General features: G+C 47.8%; 1 protein-coding gene across 8 annotated transcripts in view; it reads left to right on the plus strand.

Annotated features, from left to right (window-relative positions):
* Positions 1 to 22,496, plus strand: part of CAMTA1 (calmodulin binding transcription activator 1) — an 830,964-nt gene that overhangs the window by 304,030 nt on the left and 504,438 nt on the right. The window lies entirely within an intron of this gene.

Below are 22,496 nucleotides of genomic sequence, written 5' to 3' on the forward strand. Positions count from 1 at the left end.
GAAAGATTAAATAATGGATTTTGTGATCTGCCGGGCTCTTTCCTGGATAGAATGATAAGATGTCAATTGGAAAAATTTAAATATTGATAAGTTTTAGCATTTATATTGATTGGGCAGTGACATATTTTGAATAATGATTTACGTTAAAAATACAAGGATTCGTATTGATCGTGCAGTATCTGGCTGTATTAAAATAACTGAGTAATCCTTAGAACTTACTATACTTTAAAAATTTTGTTTTGCCCAATAGCTGAAGAGCCAACCGATGCATAACTTGCAGCACCTGTTTTGAAATTCCTCCATCTGTCTGTCCGCGCTCTTCTCTTCTGCTGCGCCTTTGAGGCTGGGCGGTCTGGGGACACTGGTGGCTGAGCCTGCAGACGCAGGGCTGCCCCAGCAGCTGGACACGACGTCAGGGGAATTCCCAGACTATTCCGCTTTTCCTGAGTGCTCTGGCTCCAGGGGTGAAGGGAAGGCCAGAGGGGGTTTGGGGCTTGTTTTCTCTTTTCTTTTTGCTGTTCCTTCAGAATCTGAGAGGGGAAGTCTTCACCTGTTGCGCCCAGGGGCTTTGCTCGCACTCCTGGAACTTCATCCTTCTTGCTGGGACTTTTGACCGTGGTGTCTTAGAGCACCCAGGCTGCCTCCCCCCCGCACTGCTGCAAGCTGACTTCTGCACTCGGCGCCGTCGGTGTTTCCAGTGCTCAAGGAGGTTCAGGACTCAGGCAGTAATCGGAATAGCGCTGCCATGTGCTGGTGTTGAGTACGTGCCAGCCACTTTGCCAGAGTCTTTCCATCCATTCATTCATCCTTCATTCATCCTTCATTCACCCAACACATACTTATTAAACTTTAACTCTGTGCCAAGCAGGCACCACACCTGCCCCTAGGGAACTTAGAGTCTAGAAGGGAGACAGATGTTAACAAATGATTATGCAAACAGTTAGTGCATGACTTAGTAATCCCAGGTGGGATAGAGGCTACACAGGAAACATGCAAGGGGACCTAGTCTAGTCTGGGGTGGTGTGGAGAGAGCTAACCTAGCAGACCTGTTGGTTATCTTCAGAAAGGCCTTGGGCCTATCCTTAGAAAGGCCTGCTTGCAACATTAGTCCATGGCTGCGAACTTGACTGGTAAACAGTTCTCTATTCTGACATAAAACCTGCGCTAAACGGTAAGAGTGGCTGACTGTGCCTATGCAATGTGGTTTATGCTGAACACTGGCTTTCCTTCTTGGCATCTGGAACTTTGGTGTGTGCTAAGCACCCACCTACATCACCAGTTTCCAATAAACCCCTGAATGCTGAGTCTCGTTGAACCTCCCTGGCAGACGACAGTTTGTGAGTGTTGTCACAACCTATTACTGGAGGAATGAAGTGCATCTGTGTGACTCCACTGGGAGAGGACCCCCGGACTTCACCCCATGTGCCCTGTCTCTTGGCTGATTTTGTCCTGTATCCTCTTGCTGTAATAAATCTTAGCCCCAAGTATGCCCATGTGCTGGGTCCTATCAGGCCTAGTGATTCACCAAACCTAGGAGCCCCCCAACACAACTGATCAGAGAAGGCTTCTCTGATGAGGTGGCATTTAGCTAAGACCTTAAGGAACAGGAAGGGTGAGAAAAAATGTGTTAAAAAACATCTTAGGCAAATCCAAGAGCTTGTGCAAAGGCCCTGAGGTAGGTTAAAGTGGTCAGGGGTGTTGGTCTGCAAGGTGCAATGTGAGATGGTCTCAGAAAGGCAGATGAAACCAGATCATGTTGGGCCTTTTAGCCACAGTAAGGAATTTGGGTTTCACCTTACTTCTCACTTTTATAGCAACCTTGCAAAATACAAAAGATTAGCTCCATTTTTAAAGAAGAAGAAAATACGGTCACTTGCCTGGGTTCCCGCAGTTGGTGTGTGGCAAAGCTTGCCATGAATTTAGGTGCATCTGGCTTCTGGAACACCTGGGTTCTTTCCACCAGGTCTTGGTACAGACAAGGGCAGGACTTGAGCCTTCCTGAGAAAGGTTGTTGAGAATGCTCAAGCCAGGGTGCTGTCCTCTCTCCTTCTCCTCTGGGTCTGCCTTCGCTCCAGGGCTGATTGCTTTGGAAGAGCATTGTGAACAGTCACCTTTGAGGGGAGGGGCAGAGTTTTGTGACCGAGTCTTGCCCCTGGCATCAGAGAGTCTGCCATTGGAATCGTAGCTGTTTGAGGCTTTTACTTTGGGCAATAGACTTAATTCTTTTTGCCTCAGTATCTGTATCTGTGAAATGGGAATAATAATAGGGCTTACTCAATAGGTTCATTTGTAGTTTTATTGACATGTTATTTATGCACAAAACCTGTACACATTTAAAGTATACAATTTAATGAGTCTTGACATATGTATACAGACAGGAAGCCACTGCCACAATCAACGTAATGAACATATTCATCACCCCAAAGTTTCCTTCCACTCTTTTATAAACCAGCATCTTACCCTTCTCCTCTCTAGACAACCATGTGTCTGTTTTCTATCACTGTAGATGAGTGTGCATCTTCTGGAATGTTATATAAATGGTATCACACAGTATGCACTCTTTTAGATAATTGCCCAGCATAATTATTTTGAGGTTCATCCGTGATATTTCATCTGTCAAAAATTCTTGTCTTTTTATTGCAGAGTAGTATTCCATTTTTTAGATAGACTACACTTTTTTCTATCTATTCACCTGTTGATGCATAAGCTTGTTTCAAACTTTTAACTATGACAAACAAAATTGCTGTGAACATACATGGACAGATCTTTCTGTGGACACACACTTTTTTAAATTTATTTTGAGTATAATACCTAGAAGCGGAGTGCTTGGGTTGTATAATAAGTGTATGTTTAACTTTTTAAGAAATCACCAAACTGTCTTCCTAAGTGGCTGTATCATTTTACATTCCCACCAGCAGTGTCTGAGAGTTCCGGTTGCTTCACATCCTTGCTAACCCTTGGTATGGTCAGCTTATTTATTTTTTTAAAATTTTAGCTAATTTAGTGTATGTGTAGTTGTCTCCCTAGTGACGGATCATGCTGATAACCTTTTCAACTATTTGTCTGTTGGCCATCCATATATCTTCCATGATAAAGTGTGTATTGAAATATTTTGCCTATTTAAACATTTTTGTTGTGTTCCTATTATTGAGTTGTAAAAGTTTTTTTGTATGTTCTAGACATGAATTCTTTGTTGGACATATATTTTATGAATATTTTCTCTTACTCTTTTACTTGGCTCTTCATTTTTTGAAACAGGGTCATTTAAAGAGAAAAAGTTACAAATTTCGATGAAGTAAAATTTGTTAATTGTTTCTTTTATGGTTCATGCTTTTTGTGTCATATTTTTAAAAGTCTAAAAAAAGAGAGAGAAATCTTTGTCCAACTCAAGATCATTAAGATTTTCTCCTATGTTTAAACAACTTCTCAAAGTTTAATAGTTTGTCCCTTATAGTTAGGTCTATCATGGTTTCAAGTTAGTTCTGTGTGTGGTGTGAGGTAAGGGTCAAGGTTCTTTTTTCTTCTTTTGCTATTGCTTCTGGCACTATTTGTTGAAATGATGGTCCTTGTCCCATTGAATTGCCCTGGCCCCTTCACTGAAAACCAATTGGCCATATATGTGTGAGTCTTTTTCTAAACTGTCTATCCTGTTCCATTTTTCTATATGCCTATATTTATGCCAATACCACACTTCATTAGAATGTAGCTCTATACAAGATGTCTCAAAATCAGATAGTGTAAATATTCCAATTTTGTTCATTTTCACAATTATTTTGACTTTTCTAAGTCATTTTCATTTCCATATATATTTTAGAAGTTTTAGAATCAGCTTATTAATTTCTACAAATAGGCTGATAGGATTTTGATTAGGATTACATTTAATATGTAGATGATTTGGGGGAAAATTGATATATTAATGATATTAAATTGTCCTTTCTATGAACATGGTATATGTCTCTATTTATTAAAATTTTTTAGTAGTGTTTTGTAGTTCAACATATAGGTTTGTATATCTTTTGGTCAAATTTATCCCTAAGTATTTAATATTTAATTTTTTTGTATTATTATAAAAAGCATTTGAAAATTTTCAATTTTCCATTGTTGATGTTAGTATATAGAAACACCATTGGTTTTTGTACATTAATCTTATATGTGGAAAACTTGCTAAACTCACTTATTACTTTTAGTAACTTATTAGTTGATTAAATAGGATTTTCTGCCTAAACAATCATATCCTGTCAATAAATAGTGTTTTATTTTTCCTTTTCTGGCCTGTATGCCTTTTATTTCTTTTTCTTGACTTATTGTACTGGCTAGAACCTACAATACAATACAGGAAAGACATGGTGAAGTGTAAATCCTGGCCTCATTCCTGATATTAGGGGGAAAATATTCAGTCTTCTACCATTAAATGTGATTCTAACTATGGGTTTTTCATAGCTGCCTTTTATCAGGTTTAGGAAATTCTCTTCTATTTGATGATACTATTTTGGGGGGAGAAGGAAATTGACTTTCAATTTTGACATAGACCCTTAAGAAGTAAAAATAGTACAAAGAGCTTCTTTTTACCCTTTATCCAACTTTCCCTCAATGATAATGTATTATATAGCTATAGGATATTATCCAACCAGGAAATTGGCATTGGCATAAAACTATCAGCTAGACTGTAGACCTTACCTGGATGTCCGCTGTGAGTTTTTATCATGAATGGATGTTGGATTTTGTGAAATGCTTTTTCTGTATATATTGAGACAATCATACGATTTTTCTCTTTTTGTTAATATGGTGAATTACCTTAATTGATTTTTAAATTTTAAACCAACCTTTTATTTGGCTGTGATGTAGTATTTTATATATAGCTGGATTTGATTTGCTCATATTTTAAAAGTTTTAACATGTATGTTTGAGGAATATTGGTCTACAGCTTTTCTAAATATTATCTTTGGTTTTAGTATCAGAGTAATGTTAGATCATAAAATTAGTGGGGAAATATCCCCTTTTCTCCTATATTCTGGAAGAGTTTGTGTTGACTGGTATTGTTTTTTTCTTTAAAAGTTTGGTAGCATTCATCAGTGAAATACCAGTTTTCTGGGCCTGACATTGTCTTTGTGGAAAAGTTTTTAACTACACATTTAATTTCTTTAATAGGTAAAGGTCTATGTAGGTTATCAGTGTCTTTGTGAATGAGCTTGGCACCTGGTCTATTTGAAGGAATTGTCCATTAGCAAATTTATTGCTAAAAAATGATTCATAATATTCCCTTATTACACACTCCCTGTCTGCAGGACCTGTAGTGATGTACTTACTCTTCCTCATTCCTGATGCTGGTAGTTTGTGTCTTTCCTCTTCTCTCCTGATCAGTTCATATAGAGGTTTATCAATTTTACTGATCTTCTCAAGGAGCCACCTTTTAATTCCATTGATGTTTCTCGCAGGCACCGCTGTCCTGCACTGTCAGCGTGTGGAAAACTTGTTTTATGTATTTTGTCCTTTTAGAAAAGTTCATTGAGGTGGGAGGGCACATCCAATCCTGTCACGCCCTCACGGCTGACAGAGAAGTCCTCGTTAATTTTCAAGGGTGTAAAGGAGTTCTGAGCTAAGAAAGCTAGAGAACAGAGTGAGCTGCTCTAACCGACCCTGTCCTTTCCTGGGCTCACCACTCCCATCTGGCCCTCTCAGGTGTGGTGTTTCCTCTTCCACGTGCTGGACCTGGGGCAGTGTGGAGTCTTTGTCACGTCTTCGTCGTGCCTCAGGTTTGCTCCGAGACCGTGGTTGTCTGTTGTCATCTCATCCTCCCTGAAAACCCGCCTTCTCTTTTGAGGGTCACGCATCCAAGGTTCCCTCGAGCCGTGCCCGTCGCTCTCCCTGCCTCTGCAGCAGAGCAGCTTGGATGGTCGCCCTACCGTCAGCCCCGCCTCTGGCTCCAACGTCTTTTCTTCCTGCAATTGCTACAGGTTCCCTGAGTTGCTCCCTCCCATTCCTCGAGGATTCCTGGATCACTGTCTCTTTCTGGCTCTATACCTGTCATAATACCTGATGGTTTTTTAATATCCACATAGAGATCCTTTCAAATCCCGGGGCCATCAGTTACAATGCGTCACATTCTCCGCTGTTACACCCCGATTGCGTATACCAAGGCCAGCACACTCCCACGGCACTTACCTGGCCAAACCACACGTCTGTTTAAATCCAACTTTTTACCTTCTGAAGGCTCTGAAGGCTTGTGTCTATGTAGCCCAGCGTGGCTAGAGATACCTAGACACCTATGCTAACCTGCGCTAACTGGTCTCATTTCGAATTTAGGATTCCTCTCCCAGGCCCTAGCGGTACCCGGAGTCCCTGTGTGTTACTCTGTTCATACCTGTGCCTGACCATGTCACGCCATCTCCTCTCCCAACCCGCACCTCGTCCTCCTCCTCACTCTCAGCTCTCAGCCCCGCTCCTCATTACCCTGAGAGGACAGAAGGGATCAGAAGGGCGTTTCCACACGCCCCTGCCAGCACGCCTACCCGCCTGCCCGTGTGTACACCGTGCGGTGGCCTCCTGCTCTGCGACGGCCTGTCTGTGCCCCCGGCCCCCCTGCTGCGTGCCGTGCCCCACTCCTCGCCTTCTCAGGGCGTCGCTCTGCACTTATGCCCTCTCTCTCTGTCAACCTCAGATTTTTCCTCTCTGTTGGGTCCTTCCCATCAGCATTCCTGTCACTCATCTCCCGTCTGTAGTGTCCCTTGTCCTCACAGCCATGCCGAGTCTCTCCGTGCCTCTGCAGCAGAGCAGCTGGCATGGTCGTGCTACCCTCGTCCCGGCCTCCGGCTGTCTCCTGCGCGTCTCTCTGAAACGCAGTCAGGCTTCTGTCTTCTTCTCCCCACCACAAGAGCTCTTGTTAAGGACACCAAATGCAGTGGGTGTGTCTGCGTCCTCACCTTGAGGGCCTACGCGTAGCGTTTGCTGTGACCGGTCACCTCTTCCTGGTGAGCCTGCTCTTTGCTGCCGGGACGGCTCCTTCTCAGTCTTCCCAGCACCTCAGGGCTGGCGGGCCTCAGGGCTTGTCATCTGGTCTTTATTTCTCCACCCAAATGCTCCTGCGGACCTCCAGGCCCTCAACTTCACCCACCGTCTGTATGCTGACGGCCTCAAGTTTGTGATTCCAGCCCTGACCTTCCCCTGAACTTCAGACGCATCTACCCACGTGAATGTCAAATAGGCATCTCGGACTTAACTGCCCAGAACAAGACTCCCAGCTCATCACCTCCTAAAATGCTCATACCCCGATCTTTCCTGTCTCAGAAAACGTCAACTCCAGCTGGGTGCGGTGGCTCACGCCTATAATCCTAGCACTCTGGGAGGCCAAGGCGGGAGGATCACTTGAGGCCAGGAGTTCAAGGCCAGCCTGGGCAATAGCAAGACCCTATCTCTACAAAAAATAGAAAAATGAGCTGGGCACAGTGGCACATGGCTGTAGTCCCAGCTGCCTCCCAGCTGAGGCAGGAGAATCACTTGAGCCCAGGAGCTTGAGTTTGCTGTTAGCTATGATGACACCACTGCACTCTACCTGCAGCAACAGAGCAAGACTCTGTCTCAAAAAAAAAAAAAAAAGGCAACTCCAACCTGCCCCAGTGCCTGAGAGTCATCCTCAACTGTTGTTTCTTTCTTCTCTTTCCTTACTTAATCCGTCAGCAAATCTTGTTGGCTCTACCTTCAAAATAGATCCAGAGCCCATGGACTTACTCAAAAGCTTTGCTGCTTTCACTGTAGTCTCTCTCCCCCACCCCCGTGCTGGACTACCTACCATCAGAGCCCTCTTTTAGGGTTTCCTTTTGACGCTCACATCCAGTCAGGCTACCCCTTTGCTCAAAAGCTTCTTCCAGCTCCCGTTTTACACGAAGTCTACACAGTCCTGCTGGATTGGACTCTTGCCACCTTTGTGACCTCATCTCCCGCTTGCCTGCTCCTCCAGCCACGTGGCTTAAACACACTGCACTCCTGCCTCAGGGCCTTTGCACTTCCCATTTCCTAGCTTGGAGCACTCTTTCCCCATCTCCTTGTGACTCCCTCCCTCACTTCCTTCAGGCATCTCCTCAAGTGTCACCTTCTCAAGGAGGTTCTCCTCCACCACCCTATATAAAACAGCACCCCCATCCCTTCTCTTGTTCTCCTTCCTCTCCTACCGCCTGGCCGCCCATTTGCCGTTGTCCGCCTCCCCTGCTAGGATATGAGGGGCATGCATGCTGACTCTTTGGTTCGCTGCTATGTTCCCTGGTGCCTTGAATGGTGCCCAGTTTGTTGTAGGGACGTAGTATATTTTTTGAGAATGAATATGTTTTAGCTCATGTCCTTGATTAAGAGACATAAAAATCCCTTGCCCTCCTTTAGTATTAATTTAAATTTTAGGAATGTAATATGATAACTGAAAAATAAATCATTTAAAACTTAAATATGCATTTTTTGTGATTTACAATAATTATAAAATAATCTATGCTATTTTTGAAAAACATCAAACTGTACAGACATGCAGAATTAGAAGCAAAATATTGTCCCTTCCATGTTTTCTCCCAGCCCTACTTCTTCCCATGATGCACTCCACTGTTGTATACCCCTGCTGACAATTTTGTGTACATGATCTCTCTGTGCAGATAAAATATACACACACATTTAAAGAATGGTATCTTGTTCTGCACTATATAGCTCACCTTTTTGTTCACTTAAAAATGCACTGAAGACCTTTCCATGCTGGTGCTTCTGGATCTTCAGATACCCCAGGAGGGATTCTGTTTTGCCCCGTCCTCCCTCCCTTCACGGCACGTCCTGCTTGTTAAGCTCACAATTTAAAAGCCTCTCCCTGGAAAGCCTCGATTCTCTGAGTGACGTTTCCCTCTTCACAACCTTCGTGGAACTTTTTTACATTGGTCTTCTGTTGCCTCCTTTCTGCCTGTAGCATTGTGACTTACTTATCTGATTTATTGGATTACAAATTCCTTGGGGACTGGAAAGTGTGTGTTTTTTGTAGGTTTGTATCTTCCATAGTTGTGGGCTCAGTAGATGCTTGTTGGACAGATGGATGGATAAGTGGAAAAACGAAAAGATTAGCTTCTCTTCTATTTTTTTCCCAAAGCAACACTTCACAGTGCTTCATGATTCAAATCGTGCAGGTTTCCTGGCTGGCATGAGCTTTCTTATTTTAGTCCATCAGGGAAAGTTGCTGGCTTGTTCAGCCATGGGGTAGCATTGGCATTTCACAAAGAGCCAACAGCAGCAACAATAACAACAATAAAAATTCCAGATACTGTTTACAGAGTGCTTACTCTGTGCTTAAATGCTTTATCCTCTTTAATTTTCTAACGCTTTTGTATGAATTAGATAGTATTAATATTATGACTTTCATTTTGTAGAACAGGCTCAGAGAGGTGAAGTAGCTTGATCACCAATGCACAGCTAGTTGGTGGCAGAGTCAGGATTTACACCAGGGCTGCCTGAGTCCGTCTCAAGCCCAACCTTGTCCTTCTCGTATGGAGAACCAGGTCTGCATAGAAGTTTTTCTTCCTCCAGGAGCTGGTTGCATATTAATTGCAGAAAGCATCCAACCTGTGGTTAATAGATTAATATGGCAACTTCCCCCCTGCCCCGCCTGAGAAAGTAGTACTTTCATTTGCACATAAAATTAGTAGCGAAAACTATCTGAAATAACCAACTTCCTCGCCCACTGCCTGAAACCTGTACAGGACTTCAGAAAGGTCAAGCCCAGCTCTCCAACTCCTTGATTTCTTTGGCTGCTTTTCTGCTTTAGCAACGAGAAGGCAAGGAGAAGATAAACTCGTGAGAATTCACCCGGGAGAATAAACAACTGAGTCTCAAGTGGTTTGTTATGTAAGCAGTAAACACTTTGGACAGAATCATCAACTGTTTGTCAAACTCAGCTCTGAGTTCTACAAAATTGAGTTCAAAAGAAAAAAAAAAAGCTATCTGTAGAGATTTTGTTAAAGTTCCACTTGGTTAGCGTGCTTGCAATGCACACTGTAACAAAGCTTTAATATAATTAAATTTTAAATTCCATGTAGAATCTAGTGGGTAGGCAGATGTACCGGTATGTTAAACTTTATGTCGCTTGAAAATGTTTTCAAGTACATCAGAGGGAGACCATCCAGCTGTAAAATTATCTGCTTTATGATGCCGCATCACAGCTCTGATCTTTTTCTTTTAATTAAAAATGTACCTTAAAGTCGAACCATCCCACTCTCTGCTACCTTTTCTTCTCTTTCTTGAAATTTACCGACTAGAAGATGAAGTAGCATGACTGTTCTATGAACCTTTGGGGATGTTTATGCAGGAAATAACTATTCAATTAAATATTAATTTTTGTGGCTCTTCAGCTGGGCCCGGTCCCTCGCTAGGGCAAAGGGCAGCTCCTCACGTTACGTGCTGCTGTCCAGGTTGCAGGGCCTTGGGCTGGTCACACCATCTAACCTCATGTAGCCTGTTCCAGAGATCAAGAGATAATAGCACTTTGCAAAGGTGGGGAGATGACACCTGCCCAGGGCTCTTCCTGGCTTGGCTTTAGAAGGTGTCTGCTCTCACAGTGGCAGGTCAGGAGCCCTGGAAGGACACTGCTCATATTTCCCCCAAATACCTTTCTTACTAACTTTCTAACGTCTGAATTTTCTCCCTGAGAATGTTCTCTCTTTAATCAGAGATTTGTTCTCTGTTAAAATATAAATGACTGGAGGCTGGGCGGACCCACCGGTTGTGGAGCCCTCGTTATGGCTAACGTCTGGAGAGCCTTCCTGGAAGATTACAACAATGTTGGATATCGGTGCCCAGGAAATGGCGCTCGTGGAGGAGAAAAGGTTCAGAAGGGCCCGTGGGGCGCTGGGGTCCCCCAAGGCTGGCTCTGGCTGTAGCTAATTAACGGCTGTCAACACACTCAGTGTTGCTTTTTAAATGAGATCGGTTCTTATAATATACTTATCCTAGAGCCTGGCACACAGCAAGCACTAAATAAATATTGGCTGTTATTGAGATTATGAATATTTTATTATTCTAATTATAATCAGATCCTGGTAGGCCCTCTTAAGGACCCTTCTGGAAGGAAGGGAAACGAGCAGTTCCTTACACAGTCCAGAAGACCTATTGCTCGGTCATCAGACGTGGATGGGAACTTAGGGCTCATCTCATTCAATGTCCCCATTTTTGCAGACCAGAAAAAAGGGTCCTGGTTGAGAAGAGACTGTCCGAGCACACGAGGCAGAGTTGGGGCTTGACTTCCCTGCTCGTCCCAATAGCTTGGCTGCTCTCGTCCCACCCCAGCCTCCTCTGGTAGGAAGGGCCAAGGCTAAGCTGCTTGGATTTGGCTTTTCCTTGCTCCCCCCTGTCACTTTGTTAGGACGAGCGCCCAACTGCCCCCTGCAATCTTAGGGAGCCCAGCTCTGCTGCGAGCACCCTCGCAGGCGCAGGCAGAGTGACTGGCCAAAGAGGGTCTCCTTGGACATCAAAGTACCTTTCAGTTTCCAGCAGCCCCTCTGCTTTCTCTCAGCCTTACTAAGCGGGAAGTACCATCCACACCCTGTAGCAAGAAATGCCACTTTCTTTCCTGTGTGGAACGTGGTTGTGATGATGCTATTTGGAAGCAGTGGTCCAGGGACGCAGTGATGGGGAGAGGACCCCACCCAGCTTGGCCTCTGGGTCAGTGATTACAGGCAGGTGATGCCCCTTCTCTGGGCGTCAGGTGCTACTATAGTTTGGATGTTTGTCTTCGAAAACCTTGTATTGATATTTGATCCCCAGTGTTGGAGGTGGGTCCAGGTGGGAGGTGTTTGGGTCATGGAGGTGCATCCCTCAGGAACAGCTTGGTGCCGTCCTTGCAGGAATAAACAGCTTTTCGTGAATTCTCCCTCTGTTAGTTCCTGCAAGAGTTGGTTCTTACAGAGAGCCTGGCACCTGCCCCCTCTCCCTCGCTCCCTCTCTTGCCATGTGATCTCTGCACTCGTGGCTCCCCTTCACCTTTGAGTGGAAGCAACCTGGGGCCCTCACCAGAAGCAGATGCCTGGACCATGCTTCTTGTACAGCCTGCAGAACCATGAGCCAAATAAACCTCTTTTCTTTATAAATTTCCCAGCTTCAGGTATTCCTTTATAGCAACACAATGGACTAAGACATGTGCCTTCCGTGCAAAGCGAAGCCTGGACCTGCTGTCTTTCACGGAACTTTCAAGCCACACGCATTGATCCTGATTTGGTATTTTCATGCTTGAACTGGTCTCAGTTTCTCCAATCTGAGGTCAACTTTGGGGAACATGAATCTAGACTTCCTTCCCTCCAGGTGACCCCAGAGGGAAGACAGGCTACCGGAATAAGTGCTGGCCCCTCCAGAGGCTGTAGGGGAAGAGGCAGGCAGAGCAGCGTGCAGAGGAGGGTGTGGGGTGCTGGCTCCTGTGGTGGGAGGAGGGGTGTCAGCAGCAAGGTGGGGTGAACCAAGACTCAGGCACGCTCAGAGAGCCCAGCCCTCGGGCTCCTGGGCGAACAGTCAGACAGTGCACAGGTGGTGGTCTCCATTCTAATCCGTTATTACGTATTTTGAATATCAGTCCCATCCCTGAGTATTAGTCACTATAAGAGGCAAAAACCTTCCTTGAGACACTCTGGAATGTTCCAGAGTTAGCTTGTTTGGAGCCACTCAAGATGTGTGAAACCAAAATTAATTACATATTACACATCTAAACAAACTCCTAAGTGTCAACGGTGGCTTTCTCCTGTCTCTGGGGGGAGCTGGTTTTCCTGGTGGGATTATTCTAGGCGGTGTGGGATTTCCCATGGGCGGGAGCTCCTTTCCAACGCACGTCTACAGAACTCACTGAGGGTCTTTTCCCAGAGGATTCAGGATGCTCTGGGTGTCATTTCATCCAATCTTCTCACCCTTTACTGAGGAGTCATCACAGAAAAATTCAGCTATAAGGCAAATGCCCCTTTTCCTAATGATGGGATAAAAAGTATTTTTGGTCTACTTGAAAATGTTGACTTTTAGAGCTTGAGATAAAGTAGTTAAATGTCAACTTATAATATTTGTACTAATTTAGTTGTATGAACACATATAAAGTCGTATGTATATAAACAAGTATCTGTAGAAATGTGGCTTTTTTTCCATTCTTACATTCCATAAAATAGTTTTTATTGAAATTCTTCATATCTGTCCTGTCATCAGCGAAGCCACTCTGCATGTCATCAAACCCAGGGACATCTTTACTTCTCTGTTTGAGATAAAACACGTTTTGAATCTAGGTATGAGGCTTCACTAGACATTTTAATACCGTCTGCCTTAGTTGGCTTGGGCTGCCATAATGAAATACCACAGACTGGGGGCTTAAGCAACAGAGATTTTTTTCTTGTGTTTCCGGAGGCTGGAAACCCAAAGTCCGGGTGCCAGTGTGGCCGGGTTCTATAAGGACTGTCTTTCTGGCTTATAACGGCCACCTTCTCACTGTGTCCTCACATGGTCTTTTCTAACCATGTGCATGTGGAGAGAGAAAGAGAGACAGAGATTTCTGGCTCTCTCTCTTTTTCTTCTTGTAAGGCCACCAATTCTATTTGATTAGGACCCCACCCTTATGACCTCATTTAACCTTAATTACATCCTCAAATCCCTTTCTCCAAAAACAGTGACACTGGGCATGAGGGCTTCAGCATAAACTTTGGGGGGACACAATTCAGCCCCGTGCCACAAGGACCGATACATGTAACACTGTGCAGGGTATTCAAATTTGCCTCGTAGGTATCTGTTTGTGATCTCGGTATTGTAAGGACTTGCTTTTGTTTCAAGAGCTCTTTACAAGGCTTGTTTGTACAGATATCAGAACCTGCGACTGTGAGGTCACACTGCTCATAGTAATTACTACAACCGTGTCAATTTTATTTCCCTCCTTTTACTAGTCCTGTCTGGTGGTCTCTAAAGCATCTCCAGCTAGTTTTGATTGAGATCAGTTCAGCTGATATGTCTTCTCCAACGAGTACTTTACTATTCAAAGTAGAGCAATGTAAGTTGGTCACTTGTCCCACCACGGACTGGTGAGGTGGCACTTGCTCATTTGTCCCGTTTTGCAAATGGAGACACAGAGACAACGAAGGCCAAGTGACCTGTTCGAGTCTCGCAGCCGTTAGGTGGCTGAAGCCAGACTTAAACCCAGATTCTTGTTGTCCCTTTTCACCACCACTCGGCTCTGGGGGCAGTAATGAGAGTGAGGTTCAGTGGCACAGCCAGGATCTTTCAGGGGATGAGGGGCAGAGTGAGTCCTTTGTCCAGGGCCCTCCTCGAAATCAACATGGGTCTCCTAAAAATCCACATCCACCCCCAGAGCCAGAGCCGCCTCCCCTCTGCTAAGACCAGCCCTCGGCACTCCGGCCTGTCTCCCGGGGCCCCCGCGGGGAGGGCAGCTTCTCGGCCACTCATCCGTGGCTTCCTGGGACCCCAGGTTCCTCTTCATCTCGCATTAAGAAAGGGTTTAGTGGGCTGCCGGCTTATTCATCTACCGTGGTTATGGAAACTACTGAAGACTTCAAAAGTGGGTTTAATTCAGTGTGAGGTTCTATCTTTGAAGAAATGTGTTTAATAGTGCAGGGAAAATTGGGCTTTTAATACAGGAGGAACAGAGCCTGCTCTGTGACTTAGGAGAGAAAATGGAAATAGAGGTGGGAAGTACCAGCGACACCAGGGGGCTTGGAAGGAGGGCGGTTTGGGGACACGGTGGAGATGAGCCCAAGTAACTGTCCCCGGAGTGGCTCCCTCCCGGAAGGCAAAGGCACAGGAAAATGGCAGCGCAGCACCCGGTGACCCTGGGTTGGATCACTGCAGGAGCCAGAGTCTGGCCCAAAAACACAAAGCAACAGCAGCCCTTGAGTCTGTGAGCTCGTGGGGGCCGAGACGATCGCAGTCACCTGTGTGTCCTCAGAGGCCCACGCTCGGCTCCCAGTGAGTGTGTTTCCTAACAGCGCCCGGCTGGAGGTGCGAGTCTCCGGGTGAGCGCGGGCACAGGCTGCTCCTGAGGGAAATGCAAAGTGGCTGGAGAGGTTCTTGCAGTGAACAGAAAGAATTTTGGAATAACGTAGTCTTGGGTTCGAATCCCTGTGCCACTGTTTATGACCTGCGTGACCTTGGGCCCGTTTCCCAATAATCCCAAACCTCAGCCCTCTCATCTGCACAGCAGAGATGTCTGAACCGTCTAGGTTGTCACGTGCGCGAATAACACCTTCTGTTTACCGAACTCTCGCTGCATGCGTGGCCCACGAGAGTGCCAAGCTCTTTCATTGCATCATTTTCTTTCAGTGAGATGTTTGTAAAGGCCCAGTTGAGTATTTCACCCCGGGGGACGCTCAGATGCCAGCTCCCCGCCCCTAGGGGCCTGGGTGGCTGGTTATTCCAGGTGTGGGGATGGGGCCCCAACCTGTCCCCAGCGCCCACGAGGTGGGAACGTGGCGGGAGCGTGGCAGGCCTCTCAGCCTGAGCCACTCCCAGGCCACCCTCCCTCCTGGCTTGTGTAGATCCACCAGGGCCTTGGGAAACCAGAGTTAATTTTCACGATCCTAAAGGGGCGAGAAGCACATATGAAAGAAGGGATGAGATAAGAACATGTAGGCAGGTTATCTTTCAATTAAGAAAGGCGGTGATGCTTCCCCTCAAGAGCCTTGTCTGAGGATATCTGTTTCAGCACTTTGCTGACACCCAGGCGGATGGAATTCTGCGCCGTGTGGACACCGCCGCCAGCGGGCTGCCCCTGACGCCTGCCACGTCCTGACGGCTCCCCTGGGAGGGGGCGCAGAGCAGGGCCCCAATGCCAACCATCTGGGCCAAGACCTGTCTGTGGCCTGGAGCTAGGTCCTCACTGCCACGTCTGCACTGGCTGCAGGGGGGGTGACAAGGGGAATCAGAGGGGAAGAGAAAGAAGGGTGTAGCATATGGGGGTCTCTCTCATGTACACGTACAGCACCCACACTCACACACAAAAACACACTGCCCATACAGACACATGCACACACACTGGCATGCATATATACACACCACTCATATGCACACACACATGCAAACACATCACACATCAAACACAGATACACATATATGCCACACATACACACTGACATACCTACATACATAGCACACACACACACCTCCACACATACACATTCACATACACGCAGACATATACAAGCACACATACTGAAAAACACATACACACCGACACACACATACACACCACACACACACTGACACACATATACATGCCACACACATACACCCCCATATGTATACACTCACACACACACCCCTACACACCACACACATAGACACATGTACATACACCCCCCCTACACTCAACACATATACACATATACACACATACACATATATACCACATGTATACCCACCACACCTCACAAACTCATACACACACCAGCCACCCCCCACACATACACTCAACACATACATACACATACACACTACATACATACACAACCCCACATACACACACCACATGCTCTCACACGCACACACACACACACACACGCACACACATGCATGCTCTCTGCTCCCTCTTCTCCCTCGGCCAGGCTTCTAAGAAGGATCTAGAGGGCTGCTTTTGCTCCAAATCTCTGTCCCGCTGACTTGCCGCGCCAGTGTCTTTACTCATCAGAGGGGCAGTGGGGCCAACCCCAGCTTTGCCCCTCTCACCAGGGCTCTCCTGTTCTAGTTTAGGTGCAGCCACCCTGCCCATTCAGTCCTGGGATGTCCAGAAGTCCAGTGTGCCCCCCAGACTCTAGCTCCTCCCTCCGTCCCTTATCAGGGGACCTCTGGTGGCACCAAGTGTGGTGGCAGAGGGTGTTCTGTGGGCTGTGTGCCCACGGCTCTCCAGCAGACTGGGAGGGTGGAGCCAGCAGAGCACCAGCCACCAGTGGACAACATTACTCTCTGCCCACCCGCTGTTGGACTCTGCTTACCTGCTCCTCTGCCCAGCTCGACTGTGGCCCCAGGTGCCCAGCGTCTGCTCAGGGCCGAGCACAGAGAAGGCTGCAGAATCGCACTGCCTTGTTGTCTGCCATGGGAGGATGTGTGTCCAGTGCAGTGGGACCTTCCTGCCCTGTGGGCACCTTTCTGAGGTCCAGGGTAGAGGGGACGTGGCCTGCTACTGCCACAGGATGCCCTCCCCTCTGGCCGCCCAGAGACTGGAATGTGGCTGGGGTGGGAGCTCCCCTGGGAAGGGGAGGGGTCCCTTCTTCCCACTCCCCAGCCAAGCTCTGCTAAGTGGAGAGGACGGTTTTCCCTGCAGGGAACTGGGGGCCCTGAGGTCTCACTTCTGTGCTTGGAAGGGGTCTCCTCCCTGAAGGGGAGGGTTTTGTGTCTGAGCACATTGGCTTTGGCTTCTGAGCAGCAGAAATACTCGTGGCAGGGTGAACAGGAGCTCACAAGCTGGAACTTCAAAGAGCCTGATCCTGCAGGCTCCTGGGGGCCTCCTGCCAAAGGGACTTTGCTCATTTACTGTCCCTCTATTGCTGTCAAATGTAGCAAAAGAAATGATTTTCCCTCCACAGCCCAGAGCTGCGGAAATGCCAACTTCAGCTCAGGCCGATGGTTGGTTTCTGAACAGCCGTGTGGTGTGGGTCAGTTATTTAACCTTCTGGGCCTGAGATGATCATGCCCACCTCCCACGCGGCTGGAGGATCCAGTGAGTTGATTTCCACGAAGGCAGAGGGTTGGTGATGCGAGTTATTTCTCATTTGGGTCTGAACAGCTGGGCGGGATTCCTCACCCGTCCTTGGCACACACTGGGAACAGGGGACAAGCCACTGGCTGCTCCGCTCTCCAAGGATCGTTGTTCCTGAGCTCTGGGGGACCCGGCAGGTCCAGCCAAGTTCCTGGAATTACTCGGGCCTGGGCGGTGGCCAGCAGGTCAGAGCCCGGCCAGGGGTGGCCGTGCACTGGGGGAGGGGATGCTGGGAAGACAGTCGTGGAGAAATATGTGCCTGTGGGGACAAGCAATCTTGTGGCAATAAAAATCCTGATAACGATTCCCGAAGTAGTGGCAGTCCTTCCTTCTTGGCTGTCCTCGGGGGATTGTAGTGCCAGGGGAACATTTGTATAGTTTATTTCGCTGCCGGGGGAGCGATTGCCCAGGATTCCAGCAGGGAAACTGAGCCTCAGAGACATTCAAGTCCAACAAGGGAATGGTGGCATTAGACTCTGCCGGCTGGACCACTGGCCTGCCGTGTCCAGTCCCTCGGTGATGCCTCTTCCCGGACTCCAAGCACTGCCCAAGGTTTGTGAGGAGTAAGGTGGGTGCGGCCCACCCAGACCCTCACTGCTGCCGTCCTGCTTGGGAGGCCCTGGCCTGGCTTTGCAGGTAGCCCAGGCAGGGCAGGTGGACACGAGGCCCATGTGATGGGCTGGGCGTGGTCAATGAAGCAAGAACAGAAATGCCTCTCCAACTGGAGGAAGGGAGAGGGGAAGTCACGAAGCCACGTGGTGTGACCAACCAAAACTCCTGCTTCCTCCATGGTAGGGGACAAGTCATGTCAGGGAGGGAAGATGTATTTCCACCAAGATACAAATGTCTCTGCCCCTGGGCTTCCCAACACGGGTGCTCTGCACATTGTGGGCCGGATAATCCCTTGCTGTGGAGGCTGTCCTGTGCACTGAAGGATGTTTAGCAGCATTGCTGCCCTCTACTCACTAGATGCCAGCACCCCCGCCCTCCAGCTGTGACTACCAAATGTGGCTGTAGACATCAAACAATTTCCAGGGGGGCAGAATCGCCCCCTCTGCTGAGAACCACGGCTCTACACAATGCAAAGATACAGATTCTCGGCATGGTTAGGGTCTAATACCGGGATGTGCAAAAGGGCAGGACATGGAGCCTGGGTGCTTGGGTCGTGGTCATTCCTTCTGGGTGCCCTGAGAGAAAAGACCTGGGTTCTAGCTGGACATAAAAGTGGGAAGTTTGTTTCTCTTCCCATATTTTCACTGCTGGCTGGGGCCGCAGACGGCCCCGGAAAGCACCATTTCATTTTGCCCAAGTAAAGAAAGCAGGCGCAGAACGCTGCTCATACATTGATTGACTCATCAAATGATCTGCTGCAGCTGCCTGCGTTTGTTTACAGGGCGAAAATTAATGCCACAGATGTTTACTGTATAATAGGATTTGAAATCTGCTGGGGGGAGCACACGTTGAAACCATTGGGCCAAGAATGAGAAAAACGCTTTTGCATAAAGGAGGATTCGGTTCACTAAGTAGCACACAGTGCTTGCTGACAAACGCTAACAAGAAACATGGGCTTCCTCTCCCTTGGCCAGCGCTGGCGTTCGCGGCTGTCTCCTTGGCTTTATTCTGCACTGTGCTTTGATGTGGCACCTTCTAAAGTATTTTCATTATGGAGAGAGCTGCTTCTGAACGGCAGCGCCCGAGCCTAATTAACTGACGTGTGATTCCTCATTAGCACGGAGGCAGGCCTGGGTCCCCGCTCCCTTTCCCGTTCACAGCTCTTCTTTGTGGTGGGCACCAGCAGCCCTGGATCGCCTGGCAAGGCCGTCTGTCCCTTGGGTGTGTGTGGGGGTTCCCCTGGCAACCCCATCGGGGCAGGCCATGTCCCTGCTTTCATTGCCTGGAGCCAGATCTCAGAATACAGCCGTCATCCCAGATGTGTGCTTCTCCCTCTTGGCAGAGCATCTAAGCCACGCAACACCGAGAGTCTGGAAGCCACAGCCAATTCCTGGTCATGGCCAAGGGCTTTTCCCAGGGATCGGGGAGATGGGGACCCCCGGTGCTCTCTCAGTAGAGTCCCCTCCAGGGGAAATGGCTTTGGGGTGGGTCTCGCAGCAGAGTGTGTGGCAGGCTGCAGTCAACACCTGGTGACCACGGGAGGCCAGGAGAGAACCTCTTTCCCAGGAAGTTTCCTCCCCAGGGCTCAAGTGCACACGCGGCATTTGTATTTCCGCTTGTCCTTGTTTTTCTCTTCAGCTGGCTCTGATTGGATTCACCATAGATTAACATTTTCCATTATACGTTATAATGTGTTTTTTTTTTTTTTTAAACCAGATCTCCCTTCACAGATTGCTGTCTTTATAATATAGGAATTATTTCTCAGTCACTTTAAAAGTCCTGCTTCATTAGCTTGGTGACTGTTTGGTAATTTGCAAAGTCACTTTCGCAAGTTTTAATACTGCCTGGTTGAGGATCACAGTAATAAACGTATTAGGTCGGAATAGTGTTATGGTTCTGTCTGAAATGAAAAAAATTAGACCCAGTCATTAGCTCTGACCTCAGCGCAAGCCTGCACCCTGCAGGAGAGGACGCTGATGATGCGATTGCAGCCTCCGCCATCTGAAGCCTGTCTGGGTGAGGCCCCGGAGCCCTTTGTCCCAGCTCTTCGCTGTAATTCCTGCGTCTCCTGTGCCGTCACCGCTTCCTTCCTCCCCATGATGGCTCCGAACTCTCCTTCCACACAGTCCCTGCGTCTGGACGCAGCCCTCCAGGGAAGGCACAGGGCAAAGGGCGACCTCGGAGCCCCAGCCTCAGGCTCCTGCTCCAGCTTTATTTTGTGACAGATAATGGTGCCCTCTGGGAGGATGTGACCAGAGTCTTTCATTTGGATTTTGGGGGCATTCTCACTTTTCTTCCTCCTCTTGTGTGGAGGCCACCTCTGAGCCATGCTGGGAAAGGAGAAAGTTGCCAAGGGCAGCTGTGTCCAGCTCCTGCTCTGAGGGTGCCAAGCCCCTGCCTGGGGAGGAGGGGGCGGGAACTTTGCTCTTGCTGAGTCCCCAGCCCCGCTGCTCTCCCCCCGGGCCCTCCCAGCCCCGTCAGCCTTGGGAGCCAGGGTGGGTGGGCTCGGGGAGGACCTGGGAGCCTCCTGTGACTCTGTCGTGTTTCATTTGCCCTGATTAACTTGGCATCTGTGTGAACCAGAGGGAGTGGTGCTCGACCCTAACCTTTCACAGATGTTTCAGGCCAAGGTTTTCTGGCAAAATCGATTTTGACATTTTGATAAGAACCCATTCGCCGTGTTCTGTATTTTGAATCTTTGACTCTAAGCTGTTCTGAAAACCAGCTGTGAAGCTAAATCTTGTTTGTAAAATCTGCATACTGCATCAGCAGCAGAAACTGCAAGAGCCTCGAGGTCATTTCATAGACACTTGAAGCAAGTTAGGCGGGATGCGAGGATATTGAATCGTGGTAGTTTATCAGACTTCTGCCGTGGGAAGCATTGTGAGAGATGCATAATGAATGTCTTGAACCCTCTTCTGTCTCTTGCAGTGTTTGGAATGCAAAAAAAAAAAAAAAAAAGAAAAGGTAGACCTTTAATGGAAAGATTTTGTATTCATGAAAAAGACAGAGTCCCTGCGACTTAGGAAACTTGGTTGCTATGTAAAACTGAATATCGATGTCAGGGGCGGGGTGATCTTTTGTCACTTGGTATAAGGAAAAAAAATTAAAAATTGGGTTGGAAGCATTTTAGGCCGCTGTGTGGAAGGCATACACCTACTGTCCAGATTGAGGTTTTCGTTTACAAGCATTATTTAGGGGGAAGAGGAGAGATTTCCAAACTGCATTAGCTGCCAAAGGGATAATCCGCCTCCACCTGCCAGCAATGATGGAAATAGTGATGACTCCCTGCTCATCTGTGCCAGGGAATGAGGCTGTTTCTTGCTCCACTGTAGGTGACCCTCTGAAGAAGTAACACAAAGCAAAGGAGACAGAGTGTGCAAGGAGGAAGGTCTGGGGAGCGGGTGGGGAAGGAAAAGGGGTGGATGATGGTGAGTGAGCCGCACCTGTCTTCTCTTCCTCCCCGTGGACAGTCAGTAAGATGTGATCTGGGGAGCAGGAGGGATGGAGCCCCCCAGAGGTTGCCTCCTGCATGAGGGCACTGCAAGTTCTTGACCTTCGTTCTGTGCCAGGTCCCTTGCGAGATTGGAGGCAGTCTGGGTCTTGGGAGCATTTCATGGATGGCAGCGGACATGCCATTAAAAGGCTGCGTGGTGGCATGGGACAAAGACTGAAGGAGCCAGGAACCAGCAGACCTGGGCTCTGGTCACGATTCCACCCTGGCTTCCTTTCTGATCTGGGAACAGCAAACCCCCCTGGGGCTCTCGATGTCCAATGCACCTGGAGGTGGAGGGGTAGGAGATGAGGAGGCCCCGGACATTCTGGCACCTGTGATGAGCCCTTGTTTTCTCTGTAGCATCACTGTACAGTTAGGTTGAGTTATGACGGCTACATTGCGAAGCCCGTGGAGGAGAGAGCAGAGGGAGATGCTGGGAGATTGTGTTAGTCTGTTTTGCGTTGCTATAATGGATCACCCGAGACTGGGTAATTTATACAGAAAGGAGGTTGATTTGGCTCACGGTTCTGCAGGCTACACAAGCATCATGCCAGCATCTGCCTCTGGTGAGGGTGTCAGGGAGCTTCCAATCAAGGCAGAAGGCAAAGGGGGGCAGGCATGTCACATGGCGAGAGAAGGAGCCAGAGTGGGAGG

Source organism: Eulemur rufifrons, chromosome 8 (genome assembly GCF_041146395.1).
Source record: "Eulemur rufifrons isolate Redbay chromosome 8, OSU_ERuf_1, whole genome shotgun sequence".
NCBI lineage: Eukaryota > Metazoa > Chordata > Mammalia > Primates > Lemuridae > Eulemur > Eulemur rufifrons.